Source organism: Pleurodeles waltl, chromosome 12 (assembly GCF_031143425.1).
Source record: "Pleurodeles waltl isolate 20211129_DDA chromosome 12, aPleWal1.hap1.20221129, whole genome shotgun sequence".
Lineage (NCBI taxonomy): Eukaryota > Metazoa > Chordata > Amphibia > Caudata > Salamandridae > Pleurodeles > Pleurodeles waltl.
Window position 1 is genome coordinate 709143410 of NC_090451.1, and position 18274 is coordinate 709161683.

The 18274-nt window shown below is 47.8% G+C and overlaps 1 long non-coding RNA gene across 1 annotated transcript; it reads right to left on the minus strand.

Moving 5' to 3' along the window:
- Positions 1-6690: 6690 nt before the first annotated feature.
- On the minus strand, positions 6691-13696 carry LOC138267859 (uncharacterized). Its single transcript, XR_011199885.1, has 3 exons — positions 13646-13696; positions 9142-9217; positions 6691-6795 (listed from the first exon to the last, which is right to left on the minus strand). It is a non-coding gene; the product is annotated as an uncharacterized lncRNA (long non-coding RNA).
- Positions 13697-18274: the final 4578 nt, after the last annotated feature.

Here is an 18274-nt window from a genome sequence, read left to right on the forward strand (position 1 = left end):
TTTGAGTATCCCTGCAGTGCCTGCAGTATGACTAGTGAACTCCAAGGTGACCTGACAAGGTTTGAGTATCCCTGCAGTGCCTGCAGTATGACTAGTGAACTCCAAGGTGTCCTGACAAGGTGTGGGTATCCCTGCAGTGCCTGCAGTATGACTAGTGAACTCCAAGGTGACCTGACAAGGTTTGAGTATTCCTGCAGTGCCTGCAGTATGACTAGTGAACTCCAAGGTGACCTGACAAGGTTTGAGTATTCCTGCAGTATGACTAGTGAACTCCAAGGTGACCTGACCAGGTTTGAGTATCCCTGCAGTGCCTGCAGTATGACTAGTGCACTCCAAGGTGACCTGACAAGGTTTGAGTATTCCTGCAGTGCCTGCAGTATGACTAGTGAACTCCAAGGTTTGAGTATCCCTGCAGTGCCTGCAGTATGACTAGTGCACTCCAAGGTGTCCTGGCAAGGTTTGGGTATCTCTGCAGTGCCTGCCGTATGACTAGTGAACTCCAAGGTGACCTGACAAGGTTTGAGTATCCCTGGAGTGCCTGGCGCACGACGAGCAACCTGTAGGATGTGCGGATAAGGGTTCTGTATGTTGGCAGTGCCTGCTGTATGAGCAGCCACTTTCAGGACTCCCCGATGAGGTCTGTGTCCTCCAGTAGTGCCTGCTGTATGACACGTGAGCTTCAGGGTGTCCAGACAAGCTCTTTGTTCTTCTTTTGAGCCCGCTATACAATGAGCGAAGTTTATGATATCCTGACAAAGTTTATGTAGCGCCTGCTCTATGTCAAGCTAATTTGAGGCTTTCCCTACATGGGTTGTATACTTCTGTATGCCTGACTGTATGGAAACTTTCAATGCAAGACAGAAATTTTAAATTACTCAAGGATTTAAATTCCGGTTCAAGGACGTGATTTGATGGGTCATAAAACATTATTTTAAGTCTGAAAATGTATGAAGAATTGGCACAGTAAATAACTAGATTGAAGGGTGGATTGTTTTGTATCCATATAGTATGACATTTTAGCACACAGCTTAGCTTTTTACCTAGTGTGGGACTGTCCAGTGCCTTCCTGGCACTTGCAGCGGTTGCACGATGGAGGGGTAGCTACTCCCTCGGGCCAGGCTTCCGCATCGGCGTCCTGCCGGAGTGGAGGCTGCCGTAGGCACCGGTACTGGGTATAATATAGGTATGTTTCAGAAGACACGTTTCTTGGTGGGACCCAGGCCCACTATCACCCTCTGGACAGGCGGATCACACTGCCCGGATACTGGCATCTGGTAATACGAGTATTGTGTCTTGCATCTCTAACCCCAAAGACCTTGTCCCTGTAGAGGCTGCGGAACAGACATTCAGTGCGAGTTGAGTCTGTAGACCAGTATCGCACGCCCTAAAGACGGGTGAGCTGGACCCTCACCGGAGATGCTTACCTTGCACAGCGACAGGATCTTGCAATTGATCACATCTGGAATCTTCTGCAAGAAACCAAAGATGAAGAACTTTATCATTTTGTGTGAGAGCAGCCCGAGTCTCTGAGGGCTATCGGTACAGTGCTGGGCTCACGGGCATAGCCTCCTCGCCCAGTACAGCTCCATCCCTTCTCAGCAGGACACAGGTGACTCAGCATGGCCGTCTCGTGCCAGCAGGGGCTGGGTGAGCTGTGCCCCTGGACTGGGTAGTCCTCCCCAACAAACCTACTTATTGCTGACAGCCAGCGCACCTTCTGCGAGTCTCCCAGGACTCACCGGTGCTCTGCCCTCGTGGTAAAGCTTGTACCTTAGGAGTACCACCTTCAATGTGTAAGAGGGCGCAGCCAGACTGAGAAGTGAGGGGCTTACCACATCTAGCTAGTGCCATCCGGACAACGTATTGTACTGTGCAGGGTAGATATTACACGCAGACTCTGAGTAACTACTGCGCGGATCCTCTTGATGGATGCTGGAGTGAGGCTCATCACTGATCCAGAGATACCCGACAGGGAATCTCATTCACAGGTAAGAAGGATCCCTTCTCACATAGTTTATGGAGGCACCCAACACAGTAACTCTAGTGAGACAGAATCCAACTAGATGTAATGCGTACATTATGCAAGTATGTGTAATGCAACAACTACTACCTTCACATGTGTAACACAACTATTACCTTCACATGTGTAACACAACTATTACCTTCATGTGAGTAATACAACAACTACTTTCACATATGTAATGCAACAACTGTTACCTTCATGTGTGTAATACAACAACTACTCCCTTCACCTGTGTGTAAGGCAACAACTACTACCTTCACATGTGCGTAAGGCAACAACTACTACCTTCACATGTGCGTAAGGCAACAACTACTACCTTCACATGTGCGTAATACAACAACTACTACCTTCACATGTGTGTAAGGCAACAACTACTACCTTCACATGTGCGTAAGGCAACAACTACTACCTTCACGTGTGCGTAAGGCAACAACTACTACCTTCACATGTGCGTAAGGCAACAACTACTACCTTCACGTGTGCGTAAGGCAACAACTACTACCTTTACGAGTGCGTAACCCAACAACTGCTCCCTTCACCTGTGTGTAAGGCAACAACTGCTACCGTCATATGTGTGTAATGCAACAACTGCTACCTTCACGTGTGCATAATACAACAACTACTACCTTCACTTGTGTGTAAGGCAACAACTACTACCTTTACGAGTGCATAACCCAACAACTGCTACCGTCATATGTGTGTAATGCAACAACTGCTACCTTCACGTGTGCATAATACAACAACTGCTACCTTCACGTGTGCATAATACAACACTTCTTTCAACCTCCTTTCAAGACGGGAAGGAAAGAGTTTCATTCTTCACTGAAACACGAAGCCCTTTTTGAACAGAAGACTAAGACTATTATTAGTATCATTAGTATTATCAAAATTACTATTATAGGTATTAATATTATCATTACCACTAATTTTATGACGATTGTTACTTTACATTGCTATTAGTTATTATTGTTGTTATCCTGCCTATTATTATTCGTGTTTTTATTATTTTTGTTATCATTACGTTTATTATTATAATCATTATCGTTATTTGCGTCATTGTTATTCTTATTAACATTATTATAATAATTGCTATTATCCCCATTACTATTAGTATTACTATTAACATCATTAATGTTGTTAACAATAGTATTATTATTATTAAAGGGGGTCCCGCAGTCGGCGCCTCCGATTGGCCCCACAATGGCTCCAGACCTCTTCAGGGGGTTCCTAGTTAATTACAGACGCGAAGCTGCGGCAGGCGCACCTCGCCGCTTTAGGGTGTCGGGGTCACCCATTCCAGGGCTTACCCCGACGCTGACCCCTATAGTTATTGCATATCCTCAACCGCCGTCGTTTCGGGATCCGACCACGCAGGGGTGCGCGGCATCATTAGAAAGGGGGGTGTCCTCTACGGCTCCCAATGAACTTCACCCCACTGCTTCTTAGAGCTTTTAATGGTCTGAGGCCTCCATTGCGCGCCCCCTATCTTACAGCCCCACGCTCCCCCTTGTATGGAGGGGACCAACGCTGTCAACACCCGCAGCGTACAGGAGATGGATGGGTTGTGCATAACAAACCTTCTAACACAATAATGTCCTCTTTACACTGAAGCAGTGGTGTAACAAAGGCCCCCGCAGCCCCAGCATTGCTGCCCCCCTCAGCACATTACCCTGGCCTGAGTGTACCTGTGTGAGTCCAGAGTGGGGTCCATGTAGTCTGCTGGGGACCCCCTTAAAGTTTTGTTACACCACTGCACTGCGGAACGTGCTATGCAACCACAATCTCTCACCCCGTAAACTGATCCATGAAGGTCACTGTCCCCCAGTATTTCACTGACACCTCACTGCCCAGCCACTACTGTGTGAGGTGTGCGGGTCGCTCCCCCGCATAGCACCCTTGCCACCACCACCATAGCAGGACTTCTGAAGGTCACACCACCTGGTGACCAACCTCCTCGATCTCCTCAGCATCCAGGTACCGGACACGCCTGTGCGAGGGAGCCATTCCGACACTGTTCACTGCAGTGGGGGAAAACATGATGTCAGCTGGGGAAAGTACCATCTTTTCACTGAAGCTTCACTTATTGGGTCTTGCTATGGCGACCTTGTGTTACCAATAGTTTAAAAAAAGAACATATAAGATGCACAAATAAGAAATTGTCAAAGACTGTAGGGTGTGAGTCCGCTCCTTTCAGCCATTAGCTTTTAAGTCTTATTCATGTTCGTCACTTGGTATAGGCTTTACTTCCAGCCAGTAGCATTTTGTGGAAGGTTCCATTGTTCCATTACTGTTTCCGGGGATAGGACGGGGCTCCAAATAGTCCCTGCTCTCCACATGCTGCCTTCCTTCCTCTCATCTCCTCCCTGTTCATCCTTGCTTTTATTTCCCCATCTCCCTCTCTGCCTAGCTGTCACAGCGACATCATCCTTCCCTTCACGCCTCGCCCCCAGAGGGCTGCCCTCAGGGGGGCACTGACAGCTGCCTCCTAACGGCCTGTTTGCCTCTGTGCCTGTGTCCGTAATAAGGCGCAGACAGACAGGGATTCTTTCATTTGCCGAGGGTCACACACCCCTGTAAATAAGGGAACACCCTCGCAAGATAGCACAGGTGCTACATGTGGGCAAGAGCCGCCTGTATTGCAGAAGGAGGAGGGTGGAGACAGAGAGAGAAAGGAAAAAAAGAGAAAAAGGACAGGACTCCAGCAGGACAGCAGAGGACTAGGGCCTCGTTGACAACAAACTGGCGCATTGATAGCAATGAGCCAGTTTGCTTGTGCCACCCTGCGCCCCACTATCAACACCATATTTGAAAACCAGCGCACCACAGCGCTCATTAGCACAGCTGCGTCAGAATTTCTGAGCTGTTGAGGTGCTTTTTTTGGACTATCATCAAAGATTTTGACACTAGTCCAGCAAAGCTTGGGGAGGCCGATTTAAAACAGCCCAGTGTGACTTTAACGCTTTAAAATGACGTTAGAATGAGGTAGCGAAATCTTGTGGATTTTACCGTGCCATTCCTGCCGGCCTCCTAGCAGGTGGAACACCTCCCCGGTGCACATTATACCTGGCGCAGTTAGTGTGGCACAAGGGTTTACAAACTGGCGCACTGGTCCCATTGCAGCAGACTGTAAAAAGGGGCTTGTAAATGAACTCCTGAGTTCCTTGTGAGACTGCATCAAGGCGCTTGTCTCATAAGACTCCTTCCACACAGACATAATTCAATTTTCTTTTGGCGAGAAGTGTGGTAACACTATCTAAATACTGAACCCTGATGAAATGCAACACTTTTGATGCTAAGATTATGGATTCCTAATACATGCAATACGCTGTCTGTTTTCATAATTTATATATTCTGTGCTTCATCATTCTTTACACCTTTTTAGATTTCTGTGATAAACTCTTGCGTTTTGTATGTGCTAAAATTGAATTAAAATTAGGCCCGGGTGACATTTAAATTACGCCACTGTAAATTCTGAAATTTCACACTAAACTTTTTATGGAAAATTCCAAAAATTGTGCCATTACGCCATGTCAAGTAATTACCGGCCATTGGTGACAACATTTTTCCATGAGCAAAAAAAAGTAACATTGAATATGCCAGATGTTGCTTACGCAACTTGTGTTTTCCGCAATATGTGTTTTTTTTTTTTTTAACCTCAAAATACGTCATCACATCAAAAATTGATGCAAGGACACATTTTGACCTAAAATGAGATGGATTTGCATTTCATGTAAGTAGATGAGCTTCTGCATTATTGTCTGAAAGGTTAACGTAATTATGCAAAAGCTAATTAGATGAGTTTTGCACACTCCTTAAAATAACGCCTTAGAAATAAAAAGTGTGGGTTTTTTGTGTGGGCGCACGATGTAGAAAGTTGCCAGAATTCACAACAATAAATCAAAATCAGGGCCAACTTTAGGAGGTGCGGCTGCACAGGCCATAGACCTGGGGTGGGCTGCGTTTAGCAATAACTTATGATTTAAAAGCACCTGTTGCAGAGTTCCTTGTGTGTCCAGCTTTCAGGCAGCAATATATTGTCAAGATAACTCTTGTGATTAATGTTCCTGCTAGAGGGGGAGAGAGGGGGATCGAAGTTTTGTCTAGTGGCAGTTTTGATGGCATAAAGTAGCGCAGATGGTTAATGTGCCTGCTGCAAAGAACAGACCTGTATGTTATGTGGATACCTGAGTGGATCAGTAAAACCAGCCTTTACCAGCGCTCTAAAACAAATGAAATGCATGTGAGAGAGGGGCTGTGGAGAGATGAGGGGCACCTTTGCCGGGTAGAAGTGAGGAAATCCAAGGAAGAGGTTGTGGGAGGTGGGGATACAAAAAATATGTGTTGCACCTGGCACCACTAACGCTAAAGACAGCCCTGATCAAAATCCATGACATTCTCTGACAGGTTTGATACGTGCCCGGCACACATGGTCTCCAGATACGTTTGGGGGAGATGTGTGGGTCACATGTTGCTGGTTCTTTTGCTCAGGCTGGTAAGTGGGTAGATCAAAACATAACGTAGCCCCTCTGCTGTTTACCTCATAGGATTAGTGCCTAGGATGGTTTGGGCCCCTACCCCCCACATGTCCATTGGAATGACTTCTAGCTTTACTACGAATGTGCACTGGGGGTTCACGTAGAGATGGACACATTTGTAATTACCCAATATCCCAATGTTGAGGTCCTTCAGGCAGCGCTTGATTGGTTCGTAGATTTCACGCCCTTTGCAGAAATCAGCCTGTATGGTCTTGGTTTTGCAACCATATGTCTCTTCTGGAAAACAAAGATTGTTATTCTGCATTTGAATGCATATTGTTAAATTTTATTATTAACCACACAAAAGCCAGGCCACAGGTCCTATATCGCTCTATATTTCTTTGAGTAAAACACACCAGACCGGTGGAGTCTCGGAGAACCATCATGTCTTGGGTGCTACCTTGACCCAGCATTGCCAACTGCATTCAGCTCGCCCAAGACACCAGCTCAGGACTCAGGAGCACTCTCAAAGGTTGATGCTGCTCCTGCTGAGCCTACGATAAAATATCCTGTACCTTGTTTCTTCGCTGTCCCCAGTTTGCACCAGTACCTTCTTCCCAGCTCTGTAGCTTGCACCTGGATTACCACCCCCAGATGGACTCTTTCCTCACCTATCCTCAATGTGAAACCCAGGATGAATGTTGATTCTCTCCAACCCTCTCTTCTCAAGTTGTGCCACAATATTTATTTACATTTTTAAAAGGTCAGTTCTTCTAGCCACCTGTTGAGCCAATAATGTTCTTCCTGGCTCTTATTTCTCTCCCCAGGTTCAGCTCTGATTTTAATAATATGTCAACCTCTTCTTTCCTTGTGTGCCTGCACCTCGGTCTTCTCTTCGCTGAGTTCTAGAACCCCTTTTTTCCATCTCCTGAATGCAAACCTTGAGCCCATGGCAGTTCCTCAGGTGATGCCTGTGATCCACCGCTGACCTATCGTTTCTCTGTCCAAATCCTCCCGTTCTGATCTCCTCTGGCAGTTCTCCTTTTAACCTATATACCTTTCTTCTCTCTCACCTCCACTTGCACAGTGCTTCACCCAAGATGTCCCTTGTCCATCACCTAGATCCTGCCCTTCCACATCGATCGCCTTGACCCCAAGTCCCCGTACCCTCCCAGATGCCTCAGTCCTTCATTAATTATATGTACCAGGCACCTCTTACCCGCCCACCTTTGCTTTCACACCAGTCTAAACCTGTCTACCCTGGTCCTCCTGGGCAAACACACAGTTGCGTCCCTGCAGTGCCAGCCCTGCCGTCTTCCCAACTGAGCACTGCTTTACACTCATTATTCCTTTACACGTTCTATGTCTCAGCACTGCTTTGTGCATTGCCTTTGTCTCAGTACTTCTTTACTGCTTTACACATTGCCTATGTCTCAGTACTGCTGTACACATTGCCTATGTCTCAGTACTGCTGTACACATTGCCTATGTCTCCGTACTGCTGTAAGCATTGCCCTTGCACCAATTAATACTTTAAAAATTGTGTTTGTTCCAGACTTTTATTTACCCATTGCCTTTAAACCAATTATTCATTTACACCTTCCCAATGTCTCAGTACTGCTTTACACATTGCCTTTGCACCAATGTATTCTTTACAAATTGTGTTTATTCCAGACTTTTATTTACACATTCCCTTTACCATAATACATTCTTACACATTGCCTTTACCTGAATACATTTTCGCACATTCCCTTTACCCCACTACATTCATACACATTCCCTTTACCCCAAGGCTTACTTACACGTTCCCTTTCCCCCACTACATTCTTACACATTGCCTTTACCCCACTACATTCTTACACTTTGCCTTTACCCCACTACATTCTTACACATTCTTTTTACCCAACTTCATTCTTACACATTGCTTTTACCCCACTACATTCTTACACGTTCCCTTTACCCCACTACATTCTTACACATTGCCTTTACCCCACTGCATTCTTACACATTGCCTTTACCCCCACTACATTATTACACATTGCTTTTACCCCACTACATTCTTACACGTTCCCTTTACCCCACTACATTCTTACACATTACCTTTACCCCACTACATTCTTACACATTCCCTTTACCCCAAGGCTTACTTAAACATTCCCTTTACCACAATACATTCTTACACATTGCCTTTACCCCACTACATTCTTACACATTGCTTTTACCCCACTACATTCTTACACATTGCCTTTACCCCAATACACTCTTACCCATAGCCTTTACCCCACTACATTCTTACACATTGCCTTTACCCCACTGCATTCTTACACATTGCCTTTACCACACTACATTCTTACACAATGCCGTTACCCCACTACATTCTTACACATTGCTTTTACCCCACTACTTTCTTACACATTTCCTTTACCCCAAGGCCTACTTACACATTCCCTTTACCACAATACATTCTTACACATTGCCTTTATCCCACTACATTCTTACACATTGCTTTTACCCCACTACATTCTTACACATTGCCTTTACCCCACTACATTCTTACACATTGCCTTTACCCCACTACATTCTTACACATTGCTTTTACCCCACTGCATTCTTACACATTGCCTTTACCCCAATCCTTGCTCACCCATTTCTGCTGCCACCTTTTCCAGTAGCTCCTGCGACATGCTGATGAGCACCACGTTCAGGCCTCTCCTAGCAAACTTGATGGGGAAGAGAATGGAAAAGAAGGTTAATATTTACAAATGGAAGCAGCAGTGCTTCTGGGTGGCACCTTGTTTCTGGGTGGGCATGCTGGCACTGAGAAATGGGCTTTGAAAGAGTCTGGGGTTTGTTTACTCATTGGCCCTGAGGCATGGCACCTGCAGGGCTGCACTGGTGGGGTTGCTGACTGACACCGACATGTCTTTGGGTGACCCTGCCTCCTAGCCTTGGGATTCAGGCCTCGGTTTCTGCTTGAGGATGGTGAATCATACCTTCTGTGTGGCGCTATGGGCTCATCCTAGAGTACAGATTGTGTGTTCTGATGTGTCCATCCTCGAGTACAGACCCTGGGTCGGATCAGTGCCTTACCAGCGAACGTGAGTAGAGCTTACACCATGAGTAGGTCCGTGGGTTCCTCCTGAGCCATCACTAACCCCAGTAGACCCTTGGATGTGCCTCTGGGTCTCTGCACAAAACCCACCCTGGCACAGGCATTGAGGGCACAGCTGGCGCATTAGGAGGCGCAGAAGGGATCCTTATATTGATCATGGGGGGAGTGGACGTTTCGTTGGCCATCAAGTCAATGAAGGAAGCCTTCATCTTAGTGAGGGTTTGGGCTGATAAAGGGTTGGTGTGCGGCCCTGTGTGCGCATTGAGTGTGTGTCACCCTGCGGCATGAGCGGCCCTGGGATATAAATAGGAAGTGGGTCACTGGGATTTGGAAGGACAGAGTCATTAAGTGAGCCCTGGAGCACAGACAGGACATAGGTCACTGTGCTGTGACAGGAGTACTGGTAGGGTGAGGGGGTTCAGGCTGACAGTGGGGTTTGGATAAAACTGGCACTACTGGTCCCACTGGTGTATGCATAGAACAGGGGTAATGGGTGACTGATTGACTGAACGACAGGTCACTGTGGGAGACTGAGACCTTGACTGATAGAGCGAAGGGTCACTGTGTGGACACTGAGACCTTGTTTGAAACAGTGATGGGTCACTGTGCCAGCACAGAGCCATTGAGTGATTGAATGATGGGTCACTGAGTGGACACTGAGACTTTGTTTGATTAAGTGATGGGTCACTTTGTGGACACTGAGACCTTGACTGACTGAATGATGGGTCACTGTGCCAACACAGGGCCACTGATTGATTGATGGGTGAGTGAGCCGACAAAGGGCCATTGATTGATTGATTAATTGAATGATTGGTCAGTTAGCCAACATTGGGACATAAAACAATCTTGGTCATCATCACGTTGGCCCTGTGCTATGCAGCTTAGATGTCTTAATGCAGATGCTGAATGGTGCAGGGCCCGCATACCAAGCATGGTGCTCCAGGGTCCCCGATGGCTCCTAGGAGCAGCCACGGGTAGTTTTTTATGCATTCGTGGTGACTCAGTGGTTTGTCTCTGAGGTGCAAACTCTGGGTGGGTCTCCTGCCTTGGGTGGTCTCTGCAGATTGTGCAATACATCAGTTCACAGAAAGCCTGAGGTGGTCTCTGTAGGAAGTTGGCTCTGTATGCACTATTTCAAAGTAAGGAATAGTATGTACAGAGTCCAAGGGTTCCCCTTACACGTAAGATAGTGGCAAAAAGAGATAATACTAATGCTCTATTTTGTGGTAGTGTGGTCGAGCAGTAGGCTTATCAAAGGAGTAGTGTTAAGCATTTGTTGTACATACACACAGGCAATAAATGAGGAACACACACTCAGAGACAAATCCAGCCAATAGGTTTTGTTATAGAAAAATATATTTTCTTAGTTTATTTTAAGAACCACAGGTTCAAATTCTACATGTAATATCTTATTTGAAAGGTATTGCAGGTAAGTACTTTAGGAACTTTGAATAATCACAGTAGCATATATACTTTTTACATAAAACACAATAAGCTGTTTTAAAAGTGGACACAGTGCAATTTTCACAGTTCCTGGGGGAGGTAAAGTATTGTTATTTTCAGCAGGTAAGTAAATCACTTACAGGTCTCAGTTTTGGGTCCAAGGTAGCCCACCGTTGGGGGTTCAGAGCAACCCCAAAGTTACCACACCAGCAGCTCAGGGCCGGTCAGGTGCAGAGGTCAAAGAGGTGCCCAAAACACATAGGCTTCAATGGAGAGAAGGGGGTGCCCAGGTTCCAGTCTGCCAGCAGGTAAGTACCCGCGTCTTCGGAGGGCAGACCAGGGGGGTTCTGTAGGGCACCGGGGGGGACACAAGTCCACACCGAAAGTACACCCTCAGCAGCGCGGGGGCGGCCGGGTGCAGTGTGCAAACAAGCATCGGGTTCTCTGTAGATTTCAATGGGAGACCAAGGGGTCTCTTCAGCGGTGCAGGCAGGCAAGGGGGGGCTCCTCGGGGTAGCCACCACCTGGGCAAGGGAGAGGGCCTCCTGGGGGTCACTCCTGCACAGAAGTTCCGTTCCTTCAGGTGCTGGGGGCTGCGGGTGCAGGGTCTTTTCCAGCCGTCGGGACTTTAGGTTCAGGCAGTCGCGGTCAGGGGGAGCCTCAGGATTCCCTCTGCAGGCGTCGCTGTGGGGGCTCAGGGGGGACAACTTTGGTTACTCACAGTCTTGGAGTCGCCGGAGGGTCCTCCTTGAGGTGTTGGTTCTCCACCAGTCGAGTCGGGGTCGCCGGGTGCAGTGTTGCAAGTCTCACGCTTCTTGCGGGGAGTTGCAGGGGTCTTTAAATCTGCTCCTTTGAAACAAAGTTGCAGTTCTTTTGGAGCAGTGCCGCTTTCCTCAGGAGTTTCTTGTCTTTTTTGAAGCAGGGCAGTCCTCTGAGGATTCAGAGGTCGCTGGTCCTTTGGAAAGCGTCGCTGGAGCAGGTTTCTTTGGAAGGCAGGAGACAGGCCGGTAAGACTGGGGCCAAAGCAGTTGGTGTCTTCTGTTCTTATTCTGCAGGGGTTTTTCAGTTCAGCAGTCCTCTTCTTCTTGTAGTTTCAGGAATCTATATTCTTAGGTTCAGGAAAGTCCTTAAATACTGAATTTAAGGGCGTGTTTCGGTCTGGGGGGTTAGTAGCCAATGGCTACTAGCCCTGAGGGTGGGTACACCCTCTTTGTGCCTCCTCCCAAGGGAAGGGGGTCACATCCCTATTCCTATTGGGGAATCCTCCATCTGCAAGATGGAGGATTTCTAAAAGTTAGAGTCACTTCAGCTCAGGACACCTTAGGGGCTGTCCTGACTGGCCAGTGACTTCTCCTTGTTATTCTCATTATTTCCCCCAGCCTTGCTGCCAAAAGTGGGGCCGTGGCCGGAGGGGGCGGGCAACTCCACTAGCTGGAGTGCCCTGTGGTGCTGGAACAAAGGGGGTGAGCCTTTGAGGCTCACCGCCAGGTGTTACAGCTCCTGCCTGGGGGAGGTGTTAGCATCTCCACCCAGTGCAGGCTTTGTTACTGGCCTCAGAGTGACAAAGGCACTCTCCCCATGGGGCCAGCAACATGTCTCGGTTGTGGCAGGCTGCTGGAACCAGTCAGCCTACACAGATAGTCGGTTAAGGTTTCAGGGGGCACCTGTAAGGTGCCCTCTGGGGTGTATTTTACAATAAAATGTACACTGGCATCAGTGTGCATTTATTGTGCTGAGAAGTTTGATACCAAACTTCCCAGTTTTCAGTGTAGCCATTATGGTGCTGTGGAGTTCGTGTTTGACAGACTCCCAGACCATATACTCTTATGGCTACCCTGCACTTACAATGTCTAAGGTTTTGCTTAGACACTGTAGGGGCACAGTGCTCATGCACTGGTGCCCTCGCCTATGGTATAGTGCACCCTGCCTTAGGGCTGTAAGGCCTGCTAGAGGGGTGACTTATCTATACTTGCATAGGCAGTGAGAGGCTGGCATGGCACCCTGAGGGGAGTGCCATGTCGACTTACTCATTTTGTTCTCACCAGCACACACAAGCTGGCAAGCAGTGTGTCTGTGCTGAGTGAGGGGTCTCCAGGGTGGCATAAGACATGCTGCAGCCCTTAGAGACCTTCCCTGGCATCAGGGCCCTTGGTACCAGAGGTACCAGTTACAAGGGACTTACCTGTATGCCAGGGTGTGCCAATTGTGGATACAAAAGTACAGGTTAGGGAAAGAACACTGGTGCTGGGGCCTGGTTGGCAGGCCTCAGCACACTTTCAATTCAAAACATAGCATCAGCAAAGGCAAAAAGTCAGGGGGTAACCATGCCAAGGAGGCATTTCCTTACAGTCTCTGTGAACTGGTGCACTGACACTGGGTCGCCTCTTTGGTGTACATCAGGGCTGGGGCGTGATGGGTGACCACAGGTAGCGCGTGGCCGTAGCCCATAGAGGTCTTCGTTGTTCATCATCTGGGCCCTGCACCCTCAGCGGGAAGGTTCTCAGTGGCAATCACCGACTGATGGCCCCGAAAGGCAGTGAGTAGGCACACTTGGTAGAAACTTTGTAGTACTTAATACCTTGACGACAATTACCTCATGAGCGTAGGCTTTGCCAATCCCAGATGTCGCTCCGGTCACAACTGCAAGAGGAAAGAAAAGATTTCTGGGATCAGATTTTATCAAATAACGCTCTTTAAGCAGAGGCATATAGCACAGACATGATACCAGTACCAGAGCACAGGCGTGATACCAGTACCAGGGAATAATCGTACATATAGCACAGACATGATACCAATACCAGTGCACAGCCATGATACTAGCACCAAGACATAATCGAGCACAGACATGCCAATACATAAGAAGGCACAGACATGCCAATACATAAGACGGCCCACAGCACACACAATACTAGTACCAAGCTGTCAGTGGGTACGAAGCACAGACACAATACCAGTACCAAGAAATTCACTTTGGAGAAGGCATGTCTTATACGCCTGCTCTCAAAGTGGTTGTTTGGAGCAGAGGGTGGCACCAGCCAGCTTATGCTTTCCCTGGCCATCAAGAAGACGCAGGTAGGCATGAGTTTGTGGTCTTTCTCAGAGGCTGGGGGCCTACAACATAGAAGCTCATTGCCTCTTCCTAGGAAGAATGAGAGGCAACAGAAACCCTCAGAGGACACACCTAGGGCAGGGTGAGACTGGCACTGGTCGCCCAGTCAGTGCATACCTGAAGCACTGACTTTTGTCTGTAGAAACAATGTGTCCCCCTGGCTACTTTCCATCGTGCACAGTCCCTGGTGGACTAGGTGGTCCCACAGGGCTCCCCTGAAAAGACCCTAAATAGGCAACATCTGTACATTTTGCAGAAGCCAGCATGGTGTCATGAGTTACGCAAAACATTTCCCCTTTAACATGGGAGAACAACACACCAAAGGCAGACTGAGATTGTCAGCTGAAACTCTGGGGGTTAGATAGATACTATAATATAATATATTACCCTGATGCTGAAAGGGAGGAAACGGGGAACAAAATTATTTTTCTTTTTGTGCCACTTACGTGATGAAAAAATATAGATCAAACAGATGTTTCTCCTTTGATTTTCCTGCTTGCAAGGAATTAAATCTGTTTTGATATTTTTCTTTTAACTGGATGAAAAAAATCCAAGCTTGCTTTGTGCCCTCTTTAATTGTTTCACCATGCCAAGCTTTCTACATTTTTCATTAGCTCATTTCTACATTTCTCTGCAGATAATGGGGTAATTATTTGTACTGTTACATGAGGGATGTAAGCCATTAACACTTGTCACCATCATGCACTGCAGTACATGGATAATTAAAATACCTGACTAGAATGATGTCTGTGAAAGTGACATTTCGTTCTAACAAAGCTCCCAATTAAAACATCAAATGCCCCATTTGTGATGCTATTGATTATGTTTGACCAATGACTTTGTGTTTCACCACTGCGCATATTAGTTGCTCAATGTTCACCAGTAGCACATTATATGGGGGTCATTCTGACTCCCGCCGGCCGCGGTAACCGCATGGCCGGCGGGAGCCGCCAGAATACCGCTGCGCGGTCAGAAGACCGCCGCGGTTATTCTGAGTTTCCCGCTGGGCGGGCGACCGCCAGAAGGCCGCCCGCCCGCCCAGCGGGAAACCCCCTTCCACGAGGATGCCGGCTCCGAATGGAGCCGGCGGAGTGGAAAGGGTGCGATGGGTGCAGTTGCACCCGTCGCGATTTTCAGTGTCTGCATGGTAGACACTGAAAATCTTGGTGGGGCCCTGTTACGGGGGCCCCTGCAGTGCCCATGCCATTGGCATGGGCACTGCAGGGGCCCCCAGGGGCCCCACGACACCCCTTACCGCCATCCTGTTCCTGGCAGCCAAAACCGCCAGGAACAGGATGGCGGTAAGGGGGTCGGAATCCCCATGGTGGCGCAGCAAGCTGCGCCGCCGTGGAGGATTCCCCAGGGCAGCGGGAAACCGGCGGTACACCGCCGGTTTCCCGTTTCTGACCGCGGCTGTACCGCCGCGGTCAGAATGCCCAGGGATGCACCGCCAGCCTGTTGGCGGTGCATCCGCGGTCCCCGGCCCTGGCGGATTTTACCACCAGGGTCGGAATGACCCCCTATATGTTTTGTTCAGCCTAGCCGCCTATTGGCTTTGACATGGCATTAGCCATTACTTTCGGTATTCAATTTAGCTGCCTATTGGCTTTGACATTGCATTAGCCATTACATTCTGTATTCTGCCTGTTGGCTTTGACATGCTGTATTCAGTTTAGCTGCCTATTGGCTTTGACATGATATTAGACATTACATTTTGTATTCAGCTCAGCTGCCTATTGGCTTTGACATATTAGACCTTACATTTTGTATTCAGCTCAGCTGCCTATTGGCTTTGACCTGACATTAGACATTACATTTGATATTTAGGTTAGCTGCCTACTGCCTTTAACGTGGAGTTAGACATTGCAGTTGAGAATCCAAGCTGTATTTTTCCAAGCTGTGTTTTTGCACAAGATGGTGTTTTCCTTTCTGCTCAGGCTTGGGAAGAGGAGAAGTCTAGGAGATCTGGCCAGTCTCCAAAGGCTTGCGTAGTTTTCCCGAGTCTGAGAGGAGGGGGCACGCTTTTGAAAGGATGGCTCTGGGCTTCAGAGAATTAGATTCGAATCTGCTGGACTGCGGGCTGGAACTTGGTGCCAGTTGCCAGTCTCCCGTGTGGGTAGATAATCTCTTTCTCGCAGTTGACCAGAGTCATCAACTTGCAGACCCCAGAAAGATGAAGCTGTAAATAGTTTCTCACACGGTGAAGTATTTGTTTTGCTTTGCATTCAATATCTTATCAATATCTTATATATATATATAACCTGCTGTATACATTGCAACTGAGAAGTACTGTGATATATTTTGTTTTCATTGCTGCGATACTTTTACTCATTTGAACGTGTGCTTGAAATCTATTAATTCGTCTCTCACGAACTTGTGGTTGGGGAAGAATTAACAACAATAAAGGTCTTCTTTGAACTCAGAAGTGCATTCTTGATATGTTCTGTAAGCTCTGATACGAGATAAGAAGGAAAGCAGAACACCATTATAAAAACATAAGCTCCGTTCTTCATCTATCCTCCTGCATATCATCAGGGCAATGCGCTGCCCACTGACCTTCCAGGCACTACAGCCCCGCACTATTACAATTCTTCCATGGAGCTCCGGTGTGGTCAGCGCGTGACCTCCACCCTCAAGGAAGTTCATGGCTCCACCCCCGGTCACCATCAGGTGCTCTGCACCGGTTATGATTGTACAGCTGTCCAGAGCTGGGCACCAGTGTGTCTGCCTCTTCTAGGCACTATAGTCCCTAGACTAATACCAGCCTTCCATGGAGTTCTGGTGTGGCCATCGCGTGACCTCCACCCTCAAGGAGGTTCATGGCTCCGCTCCTGGTCACCATTGGGTGCAGTGTACCGGTTATCATTGCACAGCTGTCCATAGCTGGCCACCAGTTTGTCTGCCTCTTCTAGGTACTACAGCCCCTAGACTAATACCAGCCTTCCATTAAGCCCTGGTGTGGTCAGCATGTGACCTCCACCCTCATGGAGGTACATGGCTCAACTCCGTGGCACCATTGGGTGCAGTGCACCGGATATCATTGTACAGCTGTCAAGAGCTGGGCACCAGTGTCTCTTCCTCTTCCAGGCACTACAGCCCCTAGACTACTACCAGCCCTCCATGGAGCTCCGGTGTGCTCCGGTGTGGTCAGTGTGTGACCCCCACCCTCAAACGGGTTCATGGCTCCACTCCCGGCCACCATCGGGTGCTCTGCACCAGGTATCATTGTACAGCTGTCCAGAGCTGGGCACCAGTGTGCTGCCCCCTTCCTCTGCGCCAGTTGCCACCCTGGGCTGCACTCACACCTCGTGTAGCTTGAAGCACCCACCTGCCTCTGGAAATGCACACAGTCAAGAAGGAGCAAAGAAGGGCAGGCCTCCCCTCTAGTGCCCAAACTTTATGAAATAACCCCCCCTCTACATCTTTACTGACCTCCCTTAGGACATTGAGGAGAAAACCTAATGTATTCCCTATCACCTCTGGCCCTCCTGAGATCTTCCATGTCCCAACCACCCCTTGAACATTGTGTTTTTCGACTTTGCTACATAGGGCCACTGATTAACACTTGTGGTTACTGATTGATACTTGGTGTTACCGATTGATACTTGGTGTTACTGATTGATACTTGGTGTTACTAATTGATACTTGGTATTACTGATTGATACTTGGTGTTAGTGATTGATTCTTGTGTTAGTGATTGATTCTTGGTGTTACTGATTGATTCTTGGTGTTACTGATTGATTCTTGGTGTTTCTGATTGATTATTTGTGTCCTCTGTGATGTCACACAGCGGTTCGTTAGCACTTCTTGTGACGTCAGACTCAGTCTCGACCTCTGTGACTTCACTGAGCTTTTCGGTACCTTCATGCAACATGGGGATATATTTACTAACACTTTGTGCTGGGTTAGCGTCACATAAGTGAGCACTAACCCAGCAAAAAAAATTTTTTTCCTAATTTACTTTTCAGTGCAAAACATGTTTAGTGTTGGAAAGTACCCTTAAAGTAACACAGTGCAACATAGAGCACTGCTTTACCTTACTTACCATCAAGGGGGCATTACATGGGGGTTCCCATGCAACCACCCATGCCTTTCGACCCAAAGCCCTATCTA